At 40.5% G+C, this 21,516-nt stretch overlaps 1 long non-coding RNA gene across 1 annotated transcript; it reads right to left on the reverse strand.

Moving 5' to 3' along the window:
- Nucleotides 1-260: 260 nt before the first annotated feature.
- On the reverse strand, nt 261-6,077 carry LOC141063374 (uncharacterized). The gene is made up of 3 exons (XR_012224864.1): nt 5,929-6,077; nt 5,270-5,302; nt 261-866 (listed from the first exon to the last, which is right to left on the reverse strand). It is a non-coding gene; the product is annotated as an uncharacterized lncRNA (long non-coding RNA).
- Nucleotides 6,078-21,516: the final 15,439 nt, after the last annotated feature.

Here is a 21,516-nt window from a genome sequence, read left to right on the forward strand (position 1 = left end):
TGTATGCGGCGGACAAGGTCAGCACGTCAACTCGACATGACCCCTGACGAAAAAGCCAGTCTCCGAAATGCACGTCGGGGTGACGTGCTGACCTTGTCCGCTGCATACATTGCCACCATCTATGAGGTAATACTTGTTTGAATGTTCCCTTTATGCTACCATCTGTGAGTGAATACTGTTTCTGATGATATATGGCTTAAAGGGGGATATCAATATATAATGGGCATATTAAGACATGCTAACAAAGAATACACATTGTTTTGATCTATGCATAGATACTATGTTTTTGGGTGACCTCAATTTAGGCAGCAAATTTACAAATTGGATGGCTATATATTGACTGCCCATTACTTATGTGGTATTGAAAAAATATAAGAGAGAGATTTTTTGCCTCATACATTGAAGTCGTATTATTATGGTGGTCATTATTTAATACATATAAGTGATACATATGCATTGATTGTGGTGGTCCATTGGTCAACATGTCCTTTTGCACTGTTGCACTTTTTTGCCTGTTTTTGCACATGTTCTCCACAAACCCCGTTTCTTGTCCTATTATTTAATAAAGAACTTTTTTTCTTGACTCTTTGGATCTTTGGTCGTATATGTGGTTTCCACACCCCCGTTGCATCCATATCTCAGTCAGTAAGAAATTCAATATGTAGATAATCAAACTCCATGAGACAGCACACTGCCATATATAATCACATACTTGAAGTAAAGTACATTTTAAGTTAATACCATATTATAATTAATACTAGTGCATCTATTCACCTGGTAAGAACCATGAGAGCCAGAAAGTCAGCAGCTTTTCCCATTATGCCGAAGCACATTTTACCACTCTTCTTCCGGGGGCAGAAGTACTTCTGTTGCAGATAGAAATATATTTTGGTGCTGGACTGGTGTTTAAAAATTGTACCTTATTTTTCGGATCATAAGATGCACTCCCCCCCCACTAAATTTGGGAGTAAAATGTTGGTGTGTCTTATAATCCAAATGTAGCTTACCAGGGAAGGAGGTGGTTGGCTGCAGTGGAGCGGGGTCACAGGAGGCAGGGCCGATGCTGCAAGAGGCCAGAGGCAGTATGCTGCATCGCATGTGCAGATTGGCATCTCGACTCCTGAGGTATCATCTCCCGAATTCTCATTCTGCACATGAGTTGCCTCCGGCGGCCATTTTCCCGAAACTCATAACAGGGAAATCAAAGGGAAAGTGCAGGACTCAGCTCAAACTCTGACATTTCCTGATAGTTTAGGGTCTGCAGCATTGCAGATTTATGACACACCCTCCTACCAGCACGGGGCCCGCAGTATTGCTCCACTCCCATCACTGCCAGCTTCCTGCAGCAGGGACCCTGCCTCCTGTGACCCCGCTCTACCGCATCCACCCCCTTGTAAGTTACCATACAATCGGACTTTAAGGTGGCCCACCATTTTATTAAAAAATTGTTTGCCTATTCTCCTCCCCAAAATTTGGAGTGTATCTTATGGTATGGTAGGTCTTGTAGTGTTTCATAAACTTGCTTGTATAATAATTTTTTCCTGAAAGTTTGTAATATGCAGTAGATACATATTTTTTCATGTTCAATAAATAATAGCTAGCTACTTAAATAGATGAAGATTAATGATGGGCGAACCTGTGGATGTTTGGGTGCAGGGTTAGACTGACCATCTAAAAAAGTTCTGTTTGGGTACCAGAATGGTACCCGAACCCAAGCATGGTACACATTCAGTCTGTTGTTTGCCATGCTGTCATCTGCATGACAGTGAAGCAAGCATGACCCTGATCGGCAGTAAGAATATTACCTCCGGTCAGAGAGCTGGAGAAATGTGGCGCCCCCAGGAGTATGGTCGCCACAGTGGCATTACCTTCCTCCTAGGGAGTGTGATGTCATGCTTGGAAGCAATGAAGGATCTCTCTGTCAGGTAAATACAACACACAACACAGTTCCCACTCCGGGCCAGCAGAGGGAGCTCTGAACCAAAACTGGGGGAAGAGCTGCTCTCTGGGGACCAGGAAGGGGAAGTTAGTCAGTTCGTGTGAGGAGGGCGAAGTGTGTGGATGAGAGGAGAAAAGCTGGAGGATTAAGCAGAGTTCAGGCTCACTTCTAGCGTGGCGCATGGTTCCGGGGTCCGGTCCCCGAGGCTGTTTGTGAAACTGATGTTCCTGCAGCAGAAACCGGAGGAATTGGAAGCTGTAAATGCTCTGTTCCCACATAAGACTCGGAGGCACAACAGCAACATGTGAGCCAGAAGAAGGAGGCTACAGCTGTCTGCCATACAAGTGGGTTCTAAAAGAGAGCAAGCAAGAGGAACTTCAGTGTAACTCAGTACTGCATGTACCTCAGAAAAGCGCCAGAAAGGAGACTACACAACCCATCTGCATAGAGAGATTCCTAAGTTGCTTCCAAGCAGGCCAACTCCTGTTCCATCTGTAATATGGATCCTGGACTGCACTTGCAAAGCGAAGTAAAGGTAAAGGAAACTGCACCCTGTTGTGTCATTGCCTTCTTCCTGCAACCCCTTCAGCATTGCTAAATCTCTGTGCCTAACACTGCACCCTCTTCCTCAACACCTATTCTCACTGCCCTGGGACTACAGCTCTACCTGTGGGGAGTTATTACATCTTGCTGTCTTATACCATCTGTCCCAGAGGATCTGCCTGCAGCGTCGGCTTAAACCCTTCATTGCCGAGCACCACAGGTGGTGTCACGTATCATCCACTTATAAACTTTAACCAGCCGCACTTAACCCCTTTTACATGGATGCCCAGGGCCACGGACTGGGTCACCGCTACTGTGACACTTCCCTCTGAGATACCGGCCCGGTACCGAGTATTCCACTGCCCTGGTGGGCGATCCAGAACCCACCCTGTCAGATGACAGCATGAGCCAGGATATGTGGCCAGCAGTAAAAAGATTACCTCTGGTCACACACATCGGCTGAGGAGAGAGTATTACTTCCATCAGCCTATGCCTGCTGTTGCTAATAACAGCGAGAGCAGGTACCTCTGATACGAGTATTCATCAGCTGGCATCTGTGCTATAAATAAATATATATACAGTATACAGAGGGGAAAAAAAGTATTTAGTCAGTCAGCAATAGTGCAAGTTCCACCACTTAAAAAGATGAGAGGCGTCTGTAATTTACATCATAGGTAGACCTCAACTATGGGAGACAAACTGAGAAAAAAAAATCCAGAAAATCACATTGTCTGTTTTTTTTTTCATTTTATTTGCATATTATGGTGGAAAATAAGTATTTGGTCAGAAAAAAGCAATCAAGATTTCTGGCTCTCACAGACCTGTAACTTCTTCTTTAAGAGTCTCCTCTTTCCTCCACTCATTACCTGTAGTAATGGCACCTGTTTAAACTTGTTATCAGTATAAAAAGACACCTGTGCACACCCTCAAACAGTCTGACTCCAAACTCCACTATGGTGAAGACCAAAGAGCTGTCAAAGGACACCAGAAACAAAACTGTAGCCCGGCACCAGGCTGGGAAGACTGAATCTGCAATAGCCAACCAGCTTGGAGTGAAGAAATCAACTGTGGGAGCAATAATTAGAAAATGGAAGACATACAAGACCACTGATAATCTCCCTCGATCTGGTGCTCCACGCAAAATCCCACCCCGTGGGGTCAGAATGATCACAAGAACGGTGAGCAAAAATCCCAGAACCATGCGGGGGGACCTAGTGAATGAACTGCAGAGAGCTGGGACCAATGTAACAAGGCCTACCATAAGTAACACACTATGCCACCATGGACTCAGATCCTGCAGTGCCAGACGTGTCCCACTGCTTAAGCCTGTACATGTCCGGGCCCGTCTGAAGTTTGCTAGAGAGCATTTAGATGATCCAGAGGAGTTTTGGGAGAATGTCCTATGGTCTGATGAAACCAAACTGGAACTGTTTGGTAGAAACACAACTTGTCGTGTTTGGAGGAAAAAGAATACTGAGTTGCATCCATCAAACACCATACCTACTGTAAAGCATGGTGGTGGAAACATCATGCTTTGGGGCTGTTTCTCTGCAAAGGGGCCAGGACGACTGATCCGGGTACATGAAATAATGAATGGGGCCATGTATCGTGAGATTTTGAGTGCAAACCTCCTTCCATCAGCAAGGGCATTGAAGATGAAACGTGGCTGGGTCTTTCAACATGACAATGATCCAAAGCACACCGCCAGGGCAACGAAGGAGTGGCTTCGTAAGAAGCATTTCAAGGTCCTGGAGTGGCCTAGCCAGTCTCCAGATCTCAACCCTATAGAAAACCTTTGGAGGGAGTTGAAAGTCCATGTTGCTAAGCGAAAAGCCAAAAACATCACTGCTCTAGAGGAGATCTGCATGGAGGAATGGGCCAACATACCAACAACAGTGTGTGGCAACCTTGTGAAGACTTACAGAAAACGTTTGACCTCTGTCATTGCCAACAAAGGATATATCACAAAGTATTGAGATGAAATTTTGTTTCCGACCAAATACTTATCTTCCACCATAATATGCAAATAAAATGAAAAAAAAAACAGACAATGTGATTTTCTGGATTTTTTTTCTCAGTTTGTCTCCCATAGTTGAGGTCTACCTATGATGTAAATTACAGACGCCGCTCATCTTTTTAAGTGGTGGAACTTGCACTATTGCTGACTGACTAAATACTTTTTTTCCCCACTGTATATATTTTAAATGACATAGAGACATGGTGTCTCTTCTATTTTTGATGACCAACGCAGGCGAAACTGACAGATATGGGCTGCAACCCTCAGTTGTCAGCTTCATCATGCCTGGTTATCAAAAATAGAAAGGTCCTATGCCATTTCTTTTATATCATTTAAATACAACATTTAAAAAATTGGCATGGGGTCCCCTCATTTTTGACGACCAACCAAGCTAAAGTAAACATCTGGGGCTGGTATTCTCACACCGGTAAGGGGCCAACAATATTGGCCCCCTTAGCCTAAAAATAGCAGCCCCCAGCTGCATCAGAAAAGATGCATCTATACATGTACCTATTCTTACTCTTTACCCGGCTCTTCCTACTTGCCCTGGTGTAGTGGCAAGTGTGGTAATGGTTGTGGCTTTGATATCAGCTGTTATATGGCCGTTGACATCAAGCCCACATGTCAGTAATGAAGAGGCGTCTATAAGACACATGCATTACTAACCCCATAGATTGTAAAAAAGACATAGCCAGAAAAATCCTTTAAATGAAAGAAAGACACAGACTACTTTATTTGAAATAAAAATGAAAAAGCACAGTTATACTCACTTTACTCCATTATTCCATTGAAGCCCATATCACCTGTAAAAAATCAGACAATAACCATTATAGCTATGCAAAATTAGTTAATATCTCAACTGATCAACAGTACACAGCTGTGGATAATTATTAATCATGATTCACCACACTCATATTTAGCCCTGGTGCTGGAGACCTATTTTCATATTACGCATGTCAGGAAGTAGAAACAAATTATCAAAATAGAAAAAAGAGGAGGCCCGTCATACCGCCATCTTAAGTGAAGGAAAATAACAAATATTTAAAGACACATATATATATAACTAAATGTTTGCTCTTATAAATCTATTATTACAGTACAATGACTCCTTTATTGCATGATTATATAATGGACAAGTTTGCACTTAATTTGCACAGGATTTTTTTGATAGATAGATACTGCAGATACTGCATAGACTTACTTTTTCTAACTTTTAGCACACTTCAATATGACAGTCATTTCTTTCCATTCAGTGGTTATTCTAAAGTGACCTTTTAAGTTTTCCAAATTTTTTTTTTCATTAGCACTTTTATTAGATCCAGCAATGGCAAAAACAGAACCACCATGAAATTAGATTATTTCCCTTGTCCATTCCATTCATGACTTTATTTCGAAAATAGGATATTTTAAATGCATCATGTTGTCCTACCTTCTGCAGCTAAATGTTTGCTTCAACTGATTACTCTTTAGCATGTTATGCTTCAGGAAACATCTTCTTTATATTAGAATGCCAAGCCTTGAGGGTTCTTCATGATGTGCATAAAGCTATCTCTGCCAGTAGAGCCATCTGTCTAGGAAAGAACTGAGAAGAAAACACATTGACTAATTCCAGCTAGGATGAGAGTTAATGTCTAATTATTTAGTTGATTGAAAGATTATTCTTGCATAGAAATTAAAATAACCACCAAATATTTTGTAAGATTTAAAGGTATACCGCAAGTTAAAATGTGTTGTATTGGCCATAGGTTATTGCCAGCACATAAATTTGTGGAGTTTTTATCGTTAAGTCCTTTATAATTGGAGGATATGGATAAGGTGGAAAGAGTATAGTTTGATTGTATGAAACAAGAAAATGAAAGTTTAATCAACTTTGAAACATATTGATATTCAATTAATTAAAGGGGTGCTTTACACTGATTGATAGCTTTTTCCTTTTACAGTGCAGTTATTCTGTTGTTGGGAGATGAACTCCTTCCCATAGAATGGACTCTTTACTAGTCAAATACTCTGAGATTAAAATCTCCATTTTAAAAACTGCAGCCCATAAATAAACCATTAAAATCATGATGTCTGTCCCATCTATATGATGCTTCTCTGAGATTTCCCAGTGGCAATGCCGTTTTGTTTGTTTGTCAACTCAGGATTTAGCTGAAGCCTAGTAAAATGAAGAGGTTTCATATTTATGGCCAAATTAGATAAATTTGGAAGTTATTAGACCATGCCTGCCATCTTTTTATAATGTTTTTGATTGCACCTTCAATTTTTCTTAATTTATGAATAACTAATTTTAACAAATCATTCTGTCATTTTGACTATATTTACAATTGGAAGACAGATGGGAACAGGGCTTTACAGTAAGAGGAATGTCACAAAGCCTTAACCCATTAACGACCGCCGATACACCTTTTAACAGCGGTAATTAAGGCCACTTAAACCACAGCGCCGCTAATTCACGGCGCTGTGGAGAAAGTAAATAGCGCCCCCCAGTGTCAGATTTTTTTCCAGGGTCTCGGCTGCCGGGGATAGCCGAGACACCAGAGAACATGAATCGGTTCGGTTTTTACCGACCCCGCTTTTGCGATCGCCAGTATTAACCCTATAACGGCAATCGCAAAAAAAGCCGCGATTTTGCATTTAATTTCTCTTTCCTCTGATGTGATCGCACATCAGAGGAGAGAGAAATAGGGTCCCTGATCCCCCCCGTACCTCCCGGTGGTCCTGGATTCCCTCCCAGTGGTCCTCTGTCCCTCCGGCATCCTCCAGTGGATGCCGCCATCTTGGATCCAGAAGAAAATGGTGGGCGCATGCGCAGTGCTCCCGCCGCGAATCTGCCGGCTGGCAGATCCATTTTTATCACTATGATAAACTATCATAGTGATCAAAATAAAATAAATAATAAATAACCCCCCGTTTATCACCCCCTTAGTTAGTCAAACATAATGAAATAAAGAAAATATTTTTTTTTATTTTTCCATTAGGGTTAGGGCTAGGGCTAGGGTTAGGGCTAGGGTTAGGGTTAGGGCTAGGGTTAGGGTTATGGCTAGGGTTAGGGCTAAGGTTAGGGCTAGGGTTAGGGTTGGAATTAGGGTTAGGGTTGGAATTAGGGTTAGGGCTAGGGTAAGGGCTAGGGTTAGGGCTAGAATTAGGGTTAGGGTTGGAATTAGGGTTAGGGTTGGAATTAGGGTTAGGGCTAGGGTAAGGGCTAGGGTTAGGGCTAGGGCTAGGGTTAGGGTTAGAATTAGGGTTAGGGTTAGAATTAGGGTTAGGGCGAATTAGGGTTAGAATTAGGATTAGGGATTAGGGTTGGGATCAGGGTTAGGGGTGTGTTGGGATTAGGGTTGGAGCAAGAATTGATGAGATTTCGCTATTTACCAACTTTGGTGGTCTATTTTCTCCTGTTACCCTTGGGAAAATAAAAAAATTGGGGGCTAAAAAAAAATCACTTTTGTGAAAACAAAAAGACTTTTTTATTTTCACGGCGCTGCATTTATAAACTTCTGTGAAGCACTTGGGGGTTCAAAGTGCTCAACACACATCTAGATAAGCTCCTTGGGGGGTGTAGTTTCCAAGATGGGGTCACTTGTGGGGGGTTTATACTGTTTAGGCACATCAAGGGCTCTGCAAACGCAACATGACACCCGCAGACCATTCCATCAAAGTCTGAATTCCAAAATGGCACTCCTTCCCTACCAAGCTCTCTCATGCTCCCAAACAGTGGTTCCCCCCACATATCGGGTATCAGCGTACTCAGGACAAATTGCACAACAACTTTTGTGGTCCAATTTCTCCTGGTACCGTTAGGAAAATAAAAAATAACGGGCTAAAAATCATTTTTGAGGAAAAAATATGATTTTTAATTTTAACGGCTCTGCGTCTATAAACTTCTGTGAAGCACTTGGGGGTTCAAAGTGCTCACCACATATCTAAATAAGCTCCTTCAGGGGTCTAGGTTCCAAAATGTGGTCACTTGTGGGGGGTTTATACTGTTTAGGCACATCAGTGGCTCTGCAAACGCAACATGACACCCGCAGACCATTCCATCAAAGTCTGCATTAAAAAATGGCGCTCCTTCCCTTCCGAGCTCTCCCATGCGCTCAAACAGTGTTTCCCTTCAAATATGGGGTATCAGAGTACTCAAGACAAATTGCACAACAACTTTTGTCGTCCAATTTCTCCTGTTACATTTAGGAAAATAAAAAAGAGCGGGTTAAAAAATCATTTTTGAGGAAAAAAAAGTGATTATTTTATTTTCACTGCTCTGCGTTATAAATAGTGTTGAGCTTTCCGATACCGCAAGTATCGGGTATCGGCCGATATTTGCCGTATCGGAATTCCGATACCGAGTACCGATACTTTTTTCGTATCGGATACCGGAATCGAAAGTCCAAAATGCAATGAGCCACTTTTGTGGCTCTGATTGGCTGCCGAAATGACGTCATCATGATGCGCTGTCTGTGCGCATCATGATGCACCATCAGTTCGGGCCTTCGGGGGGGCTGTGCCGACTGTCCGGTGGTCTGTGCAGGCTCCGGGGGTCTGTGCCGGCCTGCCGGGGGGCTGTACCGGCCTGCCGGTGGTCTGTGCAGGCTTCGGGGGTCTGTGCCGGCCTGCCGGGGGGGGCTGTGCCGGCCTGCCGGTGGTCTGTGCAGGCTCCGGTGGTCTGTGCCGGCCTGCCGGGGGGCTGTGCCAGCCTGCCGGAGGTCTGTGCAGGCTCCGGTGGTCTGTGCCGGCCTGCCGGTGGTCTGTGCAGGCTCCGGTGGTCTGTGCCGGCCTGCTGGGGGGCTGTGCCGGCCTGCCGGTGGTCTGTGCAGGCTCCGGTGGTCTGTGCCGGCCTGCCGGGGGGCTCTGCCAGCCTGCCGGTGGTCTGTGCAGGCTCCGGTGGTCTGTGCCGGCCTGCCGGTGGTCTGTGCAGGCTCCGGTGGTCTGTGCCGGCCTGCCGGGGGGCTGTGCCGGCCTGCCGGTGGTCTGTGCAGGCTCCGGGGGTCTGTGCAGGCATCGTCCGATGGGACTACAAGTCCCATCGGGCGATTCCTGCTACCATGACAGTGATTGACACATTAGCCAATGATGGGACAGTAGTAGTCCCATCATCCGGCTAATGTGTTGAATGTAAAAAAAAAAAAAAAAAAAAATTTACATGCTACATACATGCTACATACATACAACATGCATACTACATATATACTACATGCAACATGCATACTACATACATGCTACATACTACATGCATGCTACATACATGCTACATACTACATACATGCTACATACATACTACATATATACTACATGCATGCAACATACATACTACATATATACTACATGTAACATACATACTACATATATACTACATGTAACATACATACAACATACATGCTACATACTACATACATACTACATACATAATACATATACTACATGCATGCAACATACATACAACATATATACTACATGCATGCAACATGCATACTACATATATACTATATGTACTACATGTAACATACATACTACATATATACTACATGCAACATGCATACTACATACATGCTACATACATACTACATACATAATACATATATACTACATGCATGCAACATACATACAACATATATACTACATGCATGCAACATGCATACTACTTATATACTATATGTACTACATGTAACATGCATACTACATATATACTACATGCAACATGCATACTACATACATGCTACATACATACTACATACATACTACATATATACTACATGCATGCAACATACATACTACATATATACTACATGTAACATACATACTACATATATACTACATGTAACATATATACTACATACATGCTACATACTACATACATGCTACATACATACTACATACATAATACATATACTACATGCATGCAACATACATACAACATATATACTACATGCATGCAACATGCATACTACATATATACTATATGTACTACATGTAACATACATACTACATATATACTACATGCAACATGCATACTACATACATGCTACATACATACTACATACATACTACAAATATACTACATGCATGCAACATACATACTACATATATACTACATGTAACATACATACTACATATATACTACATGTAACATACATACTACATACATGCTACATACTACATACATGCTACATACATACTACATACATAATACATATACTACATGCATGCAACATACATACAACATATATACTACATGCATGCAACATGCATACTGCATATATACTATATGTACTACATGTAACATACATACTACATATATACTACATGCAACATGCATACTACATACATGCTACATACATACTACATACATAATACATATATACTACATGCATGCAACATACATACAACATATATACTACATGCATGCAACATGCATACTACATATATACTACATGCATGCAAGATGCATACTACATATATACTATATATGCTACATGTAACATACATACTACATATATACTACATGCTACATACATGCAACATACACACTACATGCTACATACATGCAACATACATACTACATACATGCTACATACATACACACTACATGCTACATACATGCAACATACATACTACATACATACACACTACATGCTACATACATGCAACATACATACTACATACATGCTAATACATGCAACATACATACTACATACATACTACATACATACCACATGCATGCAACATGCATGCAACATATATACTGCATATATACTACATGCATGCAACATACATATATACTACATACAATACATACATATAGACATACAGTACATATAACATAGAGTACATACTTACCATCACTTGTCACTTTGATCCCCGAAGCCATTGTCACCTGAGGGATAAATATCAAAATAAAAAAACACCAATATACTTACCCCGATCCGCAGAAGTCCACGAGGGTCCCACGTCCATCTTGCGTGGAGAACAGCAGCATCAGCTGATACTACCGTTCTCTACCAGCTCCAGGAATACAATGACGGAAGGTAGGTATCCTTCCGCACTGTATTCCTCCACCACTTTAAAAAAAAAAAAGTCCCTAGTCTCACTTTATGCCATTGCTGCGATGGCATAAAGTGAGACTAGGGACTTTTTTTTTTTTTTAAAGTGGTGGAGGAATACAGTGCGGAAGGATACCTACCTTCCATCATTGTATTCCTGGAGCTGGTAGAGAATGGTAGCATCAGCTGATGCTGCTGTTCTCCATGCAAGATGGACGTGGGACCCTCGTGGACTTCTGCGGATCGGGGTAAGTATATTGGTGTTTTTTTATTTTGATATTTATCCCTCAGGTGACAATGGCTTCGGGGATCAAAGTGACAAGTGACGGTAAGTATGTACTCTGTTATATGTACTGTATGTCTATATGTATGTATTGTATGTAGTATATATGTATGTTGCATGCATGTAGTATATATGCAGTATATATGTTGCATGCATGTGGTATGTATGTAGTATGTATGTAGTATGTATGTTGCATGTATGTAGCATGTATGTAGTATGTATGTTGCATGTATGTAGCATGTAGTGTGTATGTATGTAGCATGTATGTAGTATGTAGTATTTATGTAGTATGTATGTTACATGTAGTATATATAGTATATATGTAGTATGCATGTTGCATGCATGTAGTATATATGTTGTATGTATGTTGCATGCATGTAGTATATATGTATTATGTATGTAGTGTGTATGTAGCATGTATGTAGTATGTAGCATGCATGTAGTATGTAGCATGTATGTAGTATGTATGTTACATGTAGTATATATGTAGTATGTATGTTACATGTAGTATATATGTAGTATGTATGTTGCATGCATGTAGTATATATGTAGTATGTATGTTGCATGCATGTAGTATATATGTAGTATGTATGTAGCATGTATGTAGTATGTAGCATGTATGTAGCATGCATGTAGTATGTAGCATGTATGTAGTATGCATGTTGCATGTATTATATATGTAGTATGTATGTTACATGTAGTATATATGTAGTATGCATGTTGTATGTATGTAGCATGTATGTAGCATGTATGGAGCATTTAATTTATTTATTTTTTTACATTCAACACATTAGCTGGATGATGGGACTACTACTGTCCCATCATTGGCTAATGTGTCAATCACTGTCATGGTAGCAGGCATCGCCCGATGGGACTTGTAGTCCCATCGGACGATGCCTGCACAGACCCCCGAAGCCTGCACAGACCACCAGCAGGCCGGCACAGCCCCCCGGCAGGCCGGCACAGACCACCGGAGCCTGCACAGACCACCGGCAGGCCGGCACAGCCCCCCGGCAGGCCGGCACAGACCACCGGAGCCTGCACAGACCACCGGCAGGCCGGCACAGCCCCCCGGCAGGCCGGCACAGACCACCGGAGCCTGCACAGACCACCGGCAGGCCGGCACAGCCCCCCGGCAGGCCGGCACAGACCACCGGAGCCTGCACAGACCCCCTGGCAGGCCGGCACAGCCCCCCGAAAGGCCCGTACAGACCCCAGAGAGGCTGTACAAGGCAAAAATAGGGTTTTTCTTATTCCGATACCGGAAGTCCCATAGACTTGAATGGGACTTCCGGTATCGGAATCGGCGATACCTGATATTTTTTTTAGATCGGCCGATACCATCCGATACGATACTTTTAAGTATCGGACGGTATCGCTCAACACTAGTTATAAACTTCTGTGAAGCACTTGGGGGTTCAAAGTGCTCACCACACATCTAGATAAGTTCCTTAAGGGGTGTAGTTTCCATAATAGTGTCACTTGTGGGGGTTTTTCACTGTTTAGGCACATCAGGGGCTCTCCAAAAGCGACATGGCATCCAATCTCAATTCCAGCCAATTCTGCATTGAAAAAGTCAAATGGTACTCCTTCCCTTCAGAGCTCTGCCATGTGCCCAAACAGTGGTTAAACCCGACATTTGGGGTATCAGCATACTCAGGACAAATCGCACAACAACTATGGGGGGTATGATTTCTCCTGTTACCCTTGTAAAATGGGGGCGAAAAGATAATTTTTGTGGAAAAATAATGATTTTTTATTTTCATGGCTCTACGTTATAAACTTCTGTGAAGCACTTGAAGGTTCAAAGTGCTCACCACACATCTAGAAAAGTCCTTAATGTGTCTAGTTTCCAAAATGGGGTCACTTGTTGGGGGTTTCCACTGTTTAGGAATATCAGGGGCTCTCCGAACGCAATATGGCATCCGATCTCAATTCCAGCCACTTCTGCTTTGAAAAAGTCAAACGGTGCTCCCTCCCTTGCGAGCTCTGCCGTGCGCTGAAAAAGTGGTTTACCCCCACATTTTGGGTATCAGCGTATTCAGGAGAAATTGCACAACAAATTTTGTGGTTCATTTTCTCTTTTAACACTTGTGAAAATAAAAAAAATTGGTTCTGAAGTAAATTTTTTGCAAAAAAAAGTTAAATGTTAATTTTTTCCTTCCACATTGCTTTAGTTCCTGTGAAGCACGTAAAGGGTTAATAAACTTCTTGAATGTGGTTTTGAGCACCTTGAGGGGTCTAGTTTATAGAATGGTGTCTCTTTTGGGTATTTTCTGTCATGTGCCCCTCAAAATTACTTTAAATATGATGTGGTCCCTAAAAAAAATGGTTTTGTAAATTTTGTTGTGAAAATGACAAAATCACTCGTCAACTTTTAACCCTTATAACTTCCTAACAAAAAAAAATTGTTTCCAAAATTGTGCTGACATGTGGGAAATGTTATTTATTAAGAAATTTGTGTGATACATCTCTCTGATTTAAGGTCATAAAAATTTAAAGCTTTAAAATTGCAAAATTTTCAAAAAATTTGCCATATTTCCATTTTTTTCATAAATAAACACAAGACATATCGAAGAAATTTTACCACTAACATGAAGTACAATATGTCATAGAAAAACAATCTCAGAATCAGCAGGATACGTTAAAGCGTTCCAGAGTTATAACCTCATAAAGTGACAGTGGTCAGAATTGTAAAAATTGGCCTGGTTATTAAGCTGCAAACTGGCTCTGTCACTAAGGGGTTAAAATGGTCAGTACTGCAGTCTTATGAAGTAGAGAAGCGTGTACTGGTTTGAAGCCTCAAGGTGAATCAAATTCACCTAAATGTTATTAAAAAGGCACTGTCATTAAAGTTTTTAACCTCTTAATATTTTGCAGTCATCATATTATACAGCATATTATATAGTGCTTACATTTGCTCATTTTGACTTTCTACCTAGTTAATTCTTTTGCTTTCCATTAAATATATGAGATCATGTTATAAAAAAACAACTTGATGAATCCTTCTAAGCTCTATGTGGAAACAGAAGGTCAATTTTCCCTGCATGACTCGTGATTCACTGCAAAAGTCCTTGGCAGGATGGAAGGGGAGCAGCTGGGTCAAGAGTTGTAGAGGGGAATGATTTTTGCAAAGAAACAAGACTTCCCATTTTTACAAAGACCAGCAAAAATAGAAGAATTTAATGGGTAAGAAGGCAAAATGAGCAGTTGTAAGTACACAGTGCTTTATAATATAACTAGCTGAAGAGCCTGGTGTTGCCTGGGCATAGTAACCAACTGTGGTTAGTTATAACAAATTATAATGATTATATTGCACATAAAAACATTTCACATCATATATTCAACACTACAGATTTGCAATACAAATTAACTAAACGATTACCCAAGTATTGATAGTATTTTATTTTCAACTCATTCAAGATTTTTGGTATTTCCTTTCGGTGCAAAGATGAACAGATTTTTGGCAGTTCCAACTCTTGAACAGACCACGTAAAGTTGACCATTAGAAAAGCATGGAGATTGCAAATCGATCCCTACTACTTTCAAGGACTATCCCTGAGCATTGTCAATGGACATTGCAAATAGTAGTTGAACTGGAAACTGGAGGCGTTTAAAATAAAAAAAACAAATCAGATGGAATGAGTGGAATTCTTGGAATGAAAATGTCCTCTTCTTTAGCACATCCTGTTTCTGAGCTGTGTATCTAACCCTATCCTGTGTGATAATATCTGCTGAGCTGTGTACCTAATCCTATCCTGAGTGATCCTGACTGCTGAGCCGTGTATCTATTCCTATCCTGTGTGATAATGTCTGCTGAGCTGTGTACCTAATCCTATCCTGTGTGATACTGATTGCTGAGCCGTGTATTTAATCCTATCCTGTGTGATACTGGGCTCCACCTGCAGTCTGTGTCACAGGGTGGTCTGTGTGGGAATGGTAATAAATTGTGTTATTTCCAGCTTTACAGAAGGACGATAACACCATAGAAATTATAAGAATAATAGGCAAAATTGTTTGGTGAATTGGAACAAGCGGGGTTAAAATTTCACCTCACAACATAACCTATGACGCTCTTGGGGTCCAGGCGTGTGACTGTGCAAAATTTTATGGCTGTAGCTGCGACGCTGCAGATGCCAATCCCGGACATACACACATACATACAAACATGCACACACACGCACATTGAGCTTTATATATTAGATGATTTCAATATATTATGCCAGGTCATCGTGACTTGTGTTACCCAAGGCCTAAACAGCGCAGAAAGTTCCAACGCATTGTGAGTGAGTGAGTGAACAAAAATGTAGAATTGAATGTCACCTGCTAGAAGAATCACAACAGAAGGGAATCAATAAAGAAGCAGTCAGCTGAGATGTGAGGTGAGTATAGTATTTTTTATTTTTAACATTTATTATGTTCTGGAGTTGGGAAAGACCTACAGATCATAATAGGATATGTTCAATTCATTCCATTCACATCAAATTGATGCATATCGAATTTCCTTGCAAAATTTGAGCAAATTGCTGAAATTTCTGAAGATTGCCTCATAACTCTTCACAAGCAAAAAAAATACACATGAAATGATATCAATCATGAGGTATACTGGCAGTTTATTAAAAAAAATTGTATAATACCTATAAATGACAACTTAATCAGGAGGGATTTTCTGATGATTGGACACCTCTTTCCCATGTGGCTATATATCAAAACTACCAATAGCTGAAGAAAGGATGAAATTTGATCAACTGGAGCGTCTATTTTTAAAATTAGAGTTAATATCACCATGGTACAGATTAATAATATTAACCCCTTCACCACCTTGGGTTTTTCCGTTTTTGAGTTTTCGTTTTTTGCTCCCCTTCTTCCCAGAGCCAAAACTTTTTTATTTTTATGTCAATATGGCCATGTGAAGGCTTGTTTTTTGCGGGACAAGTTGTACCTTTAACCAACACCATTAGTTATGCCATATAGTGTACTGGAAAATGGGAAAAAAGTGCGGTGAAACTGCAAAAAAAAGTGCAATTGAACAATTGTTTTATATTCTGCTTTTTTACCATGTTCACCAAATTATAAAACTGACCTGCCATTATGATTATCCCGTTCAATACGAGTTCATAGATCCCAAACATGTATAGGTTCTTTTTTATTTAAGTGGTGAAAAAATATCAAAAGTTTCTAAAAAAAAAAAATAAAAAAAAAGTTGCCAGTTTCAGAGACCCATAGCATATGTATTTTTCGTGATCTGGGACTACGTGAGGGCTTATTTTTTGTACACTGAGATGACATTTTTATTGATACCATTTTGTTGTAGATGCGATCTTTTGATCAACCATTATTGCATTTTAATGCAATGTTGCTAAGACCAAAAAAGGTAATTCTGGTACTTAGATTTTTTTCTCGTTACGCCATTTACCAATCTAATTAATTCTATAAAATATACCAAACGTGATTATTTTTTAAATTGTCTTATTTTGAATGGGGCGAAAGGGGGGGTGATTTGACCTTTTTTTTTACTCTTTTATTATTTTTATAAACATGTTTTTTTTTACTTTTCACTTGCTTCAATAGTCTCTATGGGAGACTAGAAGCTGCAATCAACAATTACTTGTGCTACACAGAGCAGGGCTTCAACAGAAATGTAGCAGAAATGCTCACTTGCTATGAGCTCTCTGGTAACTTTTTAGCAAACCCACCCATAGATAAACCTTTCCCAGTCACACGCTAGCACTGAACGTCAATACTTCTCCATTGTACACTTGAATATTGCACACTTGAATATCGCTTGAATATCGCTGATGAAAAAGAGCTGGACTTCCACAGCCTTTCCTGTCCCTTCTCTTCTTCCCTACCATCCTACCACCTGTCTTTACACCTGTTTACTTGTTAAAAATTGTTATATGCAACTTATAATCCTCCCCTTACAAGTTATCACATATACTTTTCATAGATGTAAGCCTGATTTAACGAATGTATTATCTGTACCTACAATTCTTAATTTTTCTTATTTACTTTCACTTTTAACCAATTTATAAAATTTTTATAAGAAAAATTTAAAAAGAAAAACGAACATAGTGTTTTGCATTTCAGTCTCCTAAGGCTAGTTTCACACTTGCTTTTTTTTGCAGCGCGTTTTTCCCGCAAAAAAACGCATTGAAAAAACGCATACATAAGCATACAACTGCTGCGTTTTTTTCAAGCATTTTTATGAGCATGCATGAAAAAAACGCAGCGTTTTTAAGCGTTTGTACGCGTTTTTAGTGCGTTTTTACCGCGTTTGCGTTTTTTTCCAACATTTTTAGGTGGCCCCTCACACTACCCAAACCATGACTTTACTAACCCTAACCCTGACCCTAACCCTAACCCTGACCCTAACCCTTAACCAAATCATACTTAACCCTAACCCAAACCCTAAACCCTAACTAACCCTAACCCTAACCCTAACCCTGACCCTAACCCTAACCCTAACCCTGACCCTAACCCTAACCCTAACCCTGACCCTAATCCTAACCCTAACCCTGACCCTAACCCTTAACAAAACCATACTTAACCCTAATCCTGACCCTAACCCTGACCCTAATCCTTAACAAAACCATACTTAACCCTAACCCTGACCCTAACCCTAACCCTAACCCTGACCCTGACCCTAACCCTAACCCTAACCCTGACCCTAACCCTTAACAAAACCATACTTAACCCTAATCCTGACCCTAACCCTGACCCTAACCCTTAACAAAACCATACTTAACCCTAACCCTGACCCTAACCCTAACCCTGACCCCAACCCTAACCCTAACCCTGACCCTAACCCTAACCCTAACCCTGACCCTAACCCTTAACAAAACCATACTTAACCCTAACCCTGACCCAAACCCCAACCCTAACCCTGACCCTGACCCTAACCCTAACCCTAAACCCCCTTAACTAACCCTAACTCTAACCCAAACCCCTAAATTCCATGGTTAAAAAAAAAAAACGCATATGCAAAAAAACGCATACATGAGCATGCCAGTGCGCACATATGCGCATCCATAGGCTATAATGGCCATTTTTAGCGCAAAACGTGCGCATATGTGCGCATGCGATTTTTTGCAGGGCCAAAAAATGCAACATGCTGCGTCTGGAAAATACCAACGCACACCCCAAAAAACCGCAGCGCATGAAAATCGCATACATGCGCTTACCAGCGCGCAGGTATGCGCACCCATGTTAAATATAGGGGAAAAACGCATGCGCAGGTATGCGTTTTTTTCCAGCGCTAAAAAACGCAAATGTGAAACCAGCCTTAGTCATACATAAACTTTTTGTTCGATGGATTAGGGGTATTTAGTATAATCCTTCATAAAATGTGAGTAAATTCAATAACTTGAAGTACTGTTATGCATTTAATTATGATAGCACTTAAAAAAGCTAGACATTTCTACAATATATTTAGAACAAAATATCTGGATTCATACCTTTAAGCTGACCAAGCACAACACATAATATTGGTTGGACATGCTCATTCAGGTTGTAAGAATCAGAGAATCTGTCGAAATTCAAATTCAGTAGATTTGCTTGAATTAACTAGGAAATTTTACTCACAAAAATTTATTCAGTGCAAAACAAATGGGAATTATTAAGCTTTGTGGTCTCTTCAGCCACCAGAAGATAATAAACATAGATAAAAATATAACAAAATAGAAAACAAATTATACTCACTTGGCCCGCACCTGCCTGTGCAACCAAAATCTGGTCTGATGATTACTTCTGTTGTGGTGTAGTCTCTTCCACTGGGAACCAGCATTTTCAGTACCTCAACTGTATGCTAAGCACAATGATGTCGCAATGTGAATGGCTTACGCACATTATTTAATCACATGAGGCATTTATAACAGAGTTATGTCACTAACATAAGGACATCATGAGGCCTCATCAGTGTTTGAGTTGCCAGAGATGCCCTGGTCTTTTAAGCCTTTATATGCAGCACATGTACAGCGTAAGTCGATAGCGGATTTATGGAATGGGCTCATCATACTCGGCAGTTAATGACATTGTGATACGACCAGGATGTGCTTCTAACAGTGGCATTAGCAGCGCGCTGACATGGGAGCACATCATTCTGTGCACCTATTGGCTCGTGACACGATTGTGGTGTGCCAATGTCTTGACGTGACTCCTTACCAGTCATTATGAAACTTCCTTGAAACTGTGCCTGTGGTTGGGCCTCGTAGGAGATTGTGATTTTTTTACTATGTGCAGGAATACTGTGGCATGACTGCATTAACCCCTTTACCCCCAAGCCTGTTTGGATCTTCATGACCAGGCAAAATTTTACATTTCTGACCAGTGTCACTTTATGGGGTAATAACGCTTCAAGAGATCTCACTGATTCAGAGAAAGGTTTTTTGTGACATAATGTACTTCAAGATGGTTGTAACATTTCTTCGAAATGACTTGTGTTTATTTGTGAAAAAATTGGATATTTGGTAAAAAGTTTGAAAATTTTAGCAATTTTCAAACTTTTAATTTTTATGCCCTTAAATCAGAGTTTTGTGTCAGAAAATTGTTACTAAATAACATTTAGCACATGTCTACTTTACATCAACACAATTTTAGAAACATAACTTTATTGCTATTAAGTTAGAACGGTTAAAAATTGACAAGCAATTTCTCATTTTTCCAGAAAAATTTACAAAACCATTTTTTTAGAGACCACATCATATTTGAATAGACTTTGAGGGGCCTATATGACAGAAAATACCCAAAAGTGACACCACTCAGAAAACTGAACCACTCAAGGTGCGTAAAACCACATTCGAAAAGTTTATTAACTCTTTAGGTGCATCACAGGAATTAAAGGGGTGTAAAAGGGATCCTAGAAACTATAGGCCGGTAAGCTTAACATCTGTTGTGGGTAAAATTTTTGAAGGGTTTCTAAGGGATACCATTATGGAATATCTCAATGTTAATAAATGTTTAACTCCATATCAACATGGATTTATGAAGGATCACTCCTGTCAAACTAACCTGATCAGCTTCTATGAGGATGTAAGCTCTCAAATGGACCAAGGAGAATCATTGGATGTCATTTATCTCGACTTCTCTAAAGCATTTGACACTGTCCCACATAAAAGATTGGTAAGTAAGATGAGAAAGATTGGGCTAGGGGAAAATGTGTGCAGATGGGTAGGTAGCTGGCTTAGTGATAGAAAACAAAGAGTGGTTATTAATGGTGCATACTCATATTGGGCCAGGGTTACTAGTGGGGTACCACAGGGTTCTGTATTGGGCCCCCTCCTATTTAATATATTTATTAATGATCTAGTGGATTGCTTACACAGTAAAATATCAGTTAACACAAAGGAGGACAGTTTGCAACTACAGACAGATTTGAGTAAATTGGAGAATTGGGCTGAAAAATGGCAAATGAGGTTTAACACAGATAAGTGTAAGGTTATGCACATGGGAAGGAGAAACAGATGCTATAATTACTTACTAAATGGGAAACTGCTGGGGAAATCAGACATGGAAAAAGACTTAGGCATCTTAGTCAATAAGAAGCTAAATTGGAGTGCCCAGTGTCAGGCAGCTGCCACCAAAGCAAATAGGGTCATGGGATGCATTAGAAAAGGTCTGGGGACACTAGATGAAAAATAATTCTCCCTCTGTACAAATCACTCGTCAGACCACACTTGGAGTATTGTGTGCAATTTTGGAC

Source organism: Dendrobates tinctorius, unplaced genomic scaffold, assembly GCF_039654945.1.
Source record: "Dendrobates tinctorius isolate UK_male_01 unplaced genomic scaffold, ASM3965494v1 ptg000250l, whole genome shotgun sequence".
Lineage (NCBI taxonomy): Eukaryota > Metazoa > Chordata > Amphibia > Anura > Dendrobatidae > Dendrobates > Dendrobates tinctorius.